A 6,201-nucleotide genomic window follows, 5' to 3' on the forward strand; every position below is an offset into this window, starting at 1 on the left:
GGCACCCAAAATCTAATTATTTGGGAAATCGTTAAAATTGTCAAGTATTGAGTGATTTTAGAAAACAACAGCAGTTGGAAAAGCATAGTGACAAACATTTTCAAAGACGTCAAAAAAAGAAAAAAAAATGAACTGAATAACTGATGGACTTAGATCAAACAAATTTTGGCAAAGCGTAATTGAATTTTGGGCAGAGAAAGGAATGTTCAAGCACAACAGCCGATGAAATACTCTCACAACCAATATGGAAAGAGGACAACATTAAAATTATCAAAAAAAAAAAAAAAAAAAAAAAAAAAATGACAGAAGGTTTTTTTACATAAATGATATTATAAATAGCACTGGCAGGTTCATATCACTAAAAGAGTTTAATGAAAAATATATAATTAATGCAAACTTGCTAGAATACATGAGTATCCAAAATAATATCCAAGCTCACTGGAGAGTTTCTATGTTTACTAACGGAAAATGCATATCTTCATAATATATGCAAGGAAAACCTGAAAACAATAAACAGCATTTTTAAACTGACAAGGTATTTCTATCAAAAGTACCTACAAGACTTGAAAAAAATAATAACGCAACAGATAAATGGCACACAGATACCGAAGAAATAATGGAAGAAGAAAATTGGCACTTGATATATAAATCTGTCTTCACCAAAACAGATGACACCAAATTACAAACATTACAATTAAAAATAAATCATAGGATCTTTAACACAAACTCGCACCTTATGAAAATAAATAAAAAGGAATTCCAACAATGCAAGTTTTGCAAAAGAAACAATGGTCCCTGCATTTTGGGAACGTCAAAACATCTGGACATGATTTATAAAAACTGTGAGAGAAAATATGAATATCGATATTGAAAGGGATGCAAAAGTGTTTTTGTATTTGGCCTTGTTGAAAAATATAATATAGAAGGATAACATGTTCTTTTGCTTATTAGCAATAAATATATAAGCATAAGTAGGTCTAAGTCCTAAATCCCTACTTAGGATCGGTTTAAAACAATACACCCAATACTACATAAATATATGCAAATTTTCCATCCATTTGTACCCGAAAAGGAAACAATCTTGTTTGCGGCTTACATGACTAAACATTGAAAAAATGTTAAATATTCAACAAATATAAACTAGTAAACACACACCTTATTAATATAGGAGACTCTTATCTCGCTTATTCATTTAACTCAAGAAACATACGGGTCATATAATCCAGTGTGAAGCAGAATGTAACCTGTTTTTATATAATGTCACAGGCTCAGTCATAATCTAGTCCTATGCCTAAGAGGGTCAGACCCCAACCTTATTGGGGCCTGGCATGGCCCAGTCTTAATGGTGTCTTTGCATTGTTAAAATATATAGGCAAGTTAATTGACCAAGTTAATTCGCCAAGCTGCCAGTTCGTTTGTATGGCATTTGCGAATTTTAATAATGTTACATGAACATGATACCAATTCTTTCCTTATCCTCCTTATCCTTTATTTTCCTAAAATGTATTATTTCTTTTAAAAAATAGCTATTTTGTCAATGTTACATGCTGTCATAGGTTAAGACATAGACTATGTGAAAGAGAACCCTAAGCTCAATATTCTTCCACTTGAATAAAATCCACTTTTTTGTAATCAAAATGACCTCTTTACTCTTAGGGAAATGAACAGGTTTTCATTACATTTATACGATGAAAGATTGATATCAATACATTCTACACCTTTTTATTAAACATACCTTCACTAGTTATTTTAATCAATCTATTTTGATATATCTCTGATATGTGGTATCAATTATTCAAATTAAAATGACCTCCCTTTCAATATTAAAGCAATAAACTTTAAAATTATCCTCAGATGAATGCAATTATATTTGATTTGCCACACATGTAAGTATTATAATATGTGCCTTAATCTAAGCTCAAAAGAAGTTACCCTTCAACATCCCTGTTAAGTAAATAGATCCGAACAAGTTAATTTTAACTTCACATGTATTTCACCAGTCTTGTAGGTTTGAAGACAACAGGTCATATTTTGGTATCTTTGAAAGTGTACAGTGACGGCAGTGGTGACAGATCGCAGGTCATAGCCATATGTATAGACACCTAATAGCTTGTGCCTTTACATTGTAATGCTTAAACGGGCATTTATAGGACTAAGATAAAAACTTACAAAATACATACAGCTATTTAATCAAATTGTCAGTTTGAAATCATCAATCCTAATTACACGGCATTTATTTGAATTAGTTAATAAGTAAATGGCAATTTGTCTAAGGTTCTCTTATTTACAATCCCAAGTTTCTGACCCTTTCAATCCTCTAAATAAAACTATAAGACTCACCGGTACAATGTATTCCGTCCCCAATGTAAGGATAATTACATTCACATTGGTTGCCATAATCCCAATTGCATGCCTCATTACTCCAAGGCAGCTTTATCCAGCCTCCCTTGACGCATGTGGCATTTTCCCCACACTTCGCTGTAAACAAGGTAATTAAAAAATGTAACAGGGCAACTGCGCAGGCAAAAATCATACACACGCTAGCTTTTAATAAATTTAAGCAGGGTCATCGTATGGCTTGCATTGTTTACATGATAACAGTTATCATTTGAAATATGTTACACATACATGCAACGTCGGTATTAAAGTTGAAGTCTGATCCCCGTTTGCGTTATGGTAGTAGCAATGCTAGAGGATAAATGCTACTAAATGGACCATATTAGCTGGGGCAAATGATCGTATTTTTCAGTAATCTTTCTTTCCATTATTTTTCATATTACAACCAAAAACCATTTGGTGTTATCTACATTATTAACCAATAGCCGATATCAAGTCTTTAACAGGCAAATGATACCTATCTGGTCGAGTAGATCAAGTAGGAATCTCATAGGACCAGTTGTTGTGCATTTTATATTTTGAAATATGTCACTTGTAAATGTATCATCGGTATTAAAAATAAACTCTGCTTCCAGTTTCCTTTTTGGAAGGAACATTGGTAGTGGATGAATGCTACTAAGTGAAGCATATCAACTAGTTGATAGTAACTGATAGTATTGTCGCATGTGTCAGTTGTATTTTTCCCTCTTCCCATTTTATGACCTAGAACTATTTGTTGTTATCAACATTCTTTAACCAATAGCCAACTATTCAGTCTTTAACAGGCGAAGCTTACCTATCTGGCATCTGAGTCCGGAATATCCAAAGGGACAGAGACACTGATAACGTCCATTTCCCTGATTAACACACGTCCCATTATAAAGACAAGGGTTGGTGTCGCATATATCTTAAAAGAAATGTTGCATAATTAACCTTTAAGGGCTAGACAATTCTACTTTCTCAGTTTGTATAGCTAATATGAAATTAAATTATTTACTTCACTTCCCCCTAGATAATGTACTTTGTAATTGTTACCTTACATTTTATGTACAGACACACTGTGAAAATACGCTTGATCCATTTGCCCCACACGTAAAAACAATTGATTTAAAAAGAAAGCAAAGGATACCAACTGTTCGTTTTGGACAAAAACAGATTTTTAGGGTGTCGACAATTTGCCCATACTTGCCAATCGTTAATCAATCCATCCTGATATACAAAGTAAGTGTATGTTTTTTCTAAGAAGTTCTCTTTTTGTTATAATCTCTCAGGATGTCATCGCAGTGGTATAGCCATCTATGAAGGTACACGTGATCTAATGGCAAGCAAAGCTTCCAGAATAATTGCGACAATTGTGAAATTGGTGGCAAAATGGAAATTAATATATTTTGTACAACAAATATAATATGAAATATGAATCTCATACGAACAGTTGTTTTCCTTTTAATCATTTAAAATACACCAATAGTCCTCTCATAAAATTAGAATTTTGACTTGCCGAATCAACCTTGCTACTTACATTCTGCAAACGATCCACACGCCCACACCATAAGCCCCAAAACGAGAAGGCACCAGAGCAACGATTTCATCACTAATTAGTTGTATTACACCTCGTTCTTTATACGTCTATGCTGGAATCAAACTAGTATCAACCAACATGAGCAAATGTTAAAAGATGAAAAATTGTTAAAAAGGAATCATATATAAAGTTCAGATTATATAATATAATATATTAACCAATGAATTGAACAGCGGCAGAAATACAGCTCTGACACTTGATATGAAGTGTTTTTTTTTCCAAATCATTTTTCAGCATTTTTTTCTGACTGATAAATGGAAAGAAGGTTTATAGTCGTGTTTTCATAACTTTAAAAAATTTATTTGATGTCACTGTGACATCAGTTCATCAATTGGAACCGCCGGAAAAGCAGACAAAAATACACTGTCCATTTTAAGTCAAACGACAACCATTAAAAGCGATATTTTGGATCTCCATATTTTCCAAATTGTCACATATAAAAGAGTTACACGGCCCACAAAGGACCCTCATGTCAGTGTCTAGTCACAGCAATTGTAGCTGTTACGCCTGACCTCATCTGGCTACTACCAGGGCATTCAAGCTGCAAGGTTGTCATTCATATAGGTTTAATCTGCTATAACTTGTTAAATTTGATTAAGTTTTGTTGTAAGACATGAAGGACGTTGATTTGGCAAGTAAAACCCTATACACACGCTGTCTATGTTAAGCAAATATGGCGATTTTGACGCCCCAGTTAGCTGCTTATTCCCTTGGTTCTGTAAGCCATATGCTATTAAATGTGCTCTGTTTCAATCAGTAATCTTTCCATGAAACCCACAGTTGTTCCTAAGATGTCCCCTATCAAATGATAGTCAAGTGGTTCCCAGATTACTCCTTTATTCGAAGGGTTCAGGGCCCGTTTCACAAAACAGCCACTGGTTTGAATAACTAACTACTGAACTATCTTGCTAAGGACAAAACTTAGAGATTATGATGGTTGTTTCTCAAAGCAGTCATTAACTCATTGCTAAGTTCAGTTACAAAGTTCATTGCTAAGTTTAGTTCGTTAGTTCTTTCGTTACTCACTGTGCTTTCGAAACAGTCTACCAGAAGTGGAACTTTTGTGTCAAATTGTCACGAATGCACTATATTTGGCAGCTGAAAATGCATAATAGAGTCTGCTTTGAGGATCCTCACCACTCCTTTTGGTGCTCTTTTTGTAACAGCCAGAAAAAATTCATTAATTGCATCATCGTGCATAAATTCTAATAGATATGCCTTTGATGAAAACGTGATAGTCCACGTTGCCATCCAGTGGCAAGCATGGCAAGAAAGGCAGCCGCCATATTGCATACAAAGGCAAACGACAGACAACAGTAACTAAGCAACCTTTCCATTTCATTCATTACGCATGTGTACGATGATACTCTAGAGTTTGCAACTGATCTGAACAATCGACACAATAACGAGTGAGAGAACTAGCGATAACTTCATGAAATGGCACTTATAACAAGTGAGAGGCTAGCAACCGATTACTAACTAACTACTGCTTCGTGAAGCGTCCCCGGGTTTTCATCAATGCCTTTCATTGGTGCAATGTGGTATGGAATCCAGAAAGTTAATGGTCCTGTTCACTTTAGACCAACACACGCTTCATCAAAGGCCAATTCAGTATGTCTGCAAACTCTGTTTTGAGCGGTACAGTTTTAGTGTTCTGCTCAGAAACGGTCATGGTCCCAAATTCATTAGAGAAACAGACGGTAATGTTTTGCTGTTTACAATGGATTCCTCAGAGGTAGCCTGACATTCTTACCTGCTAAATCCAACTTGGTGTTCGCTTAGGGCCTTGGAAAACACGTTTTGGTGGTAATTTACCCCTAATGGACTGAATGGACTGGGTTGTTTTTGTTTGGTTGCAGTAGCATATCCAGAAGCACAGCGAGTCCTGTGCCCTGGTGGTAAGATTTCAATACATTGGGCGTGGCCTCTGTATAGGTAAATCAGCCTGGGATAAGTGTATAAATCTGTGCGGACCGCTCCATGTGACACAATAATTTTCCTGGCAATGAACAGCCCAAAGAGCACTACCCAATCAAATGACTGCATGTTACACAATGCAGCAGTGCAACAGACATGGTAGTCAGTTAACTGGTAGCGACACATCTGACTACACACTTCCCCATTCAAATATCCTATATGAGATCTACCCTCCACCAGGGTGGCAGATTATATAGAGAAAATGGAAAAAAATCCACTCTGTGACTTTTGCCTAGATGGGACAATTCTGTCCGCGTGCAGATAGCATT

General features: G+C 35.4%; 1 long non-coding RNA gene across 1 annotated transcript; it reads right to left on the reverse strand.

The window, feature by feature from the left end:
* Positions 1–2,230: 2,230 nt before the first annotated feature.
* On the reverse strand, positions 2,231–4,113 carry LOC147761489 (uncharacterized). Its single transcript, XR_015334820.1, has 3 exons — positions 3,896–4,113; positions 3,173–3,283; positions 2,231–2,478 (listed from the first exon to the last, which is right to left on the reverse strand). It is a non-coding gene; the product is annotated as an uncharacterized LOC147761489 (long non-coding RNA).
* Between the last annotated feature and the right edge of the window lie 2,088 nt (positions 4,114–6,201).

This window comes from Lingula anatina, chromosome 5, assembly GCF_051362555.1.
Source record: "Lingula anatina isolate TDL-2025a chromosome 5, LinAna3.0, whole genome shotgun sequence".
Lineage (NCBI taxonomy): Eukaryota > Metazoa > Brachiopoda > Lingulata > Lingulida > Lingulidae > Lingula > Lingula anatina.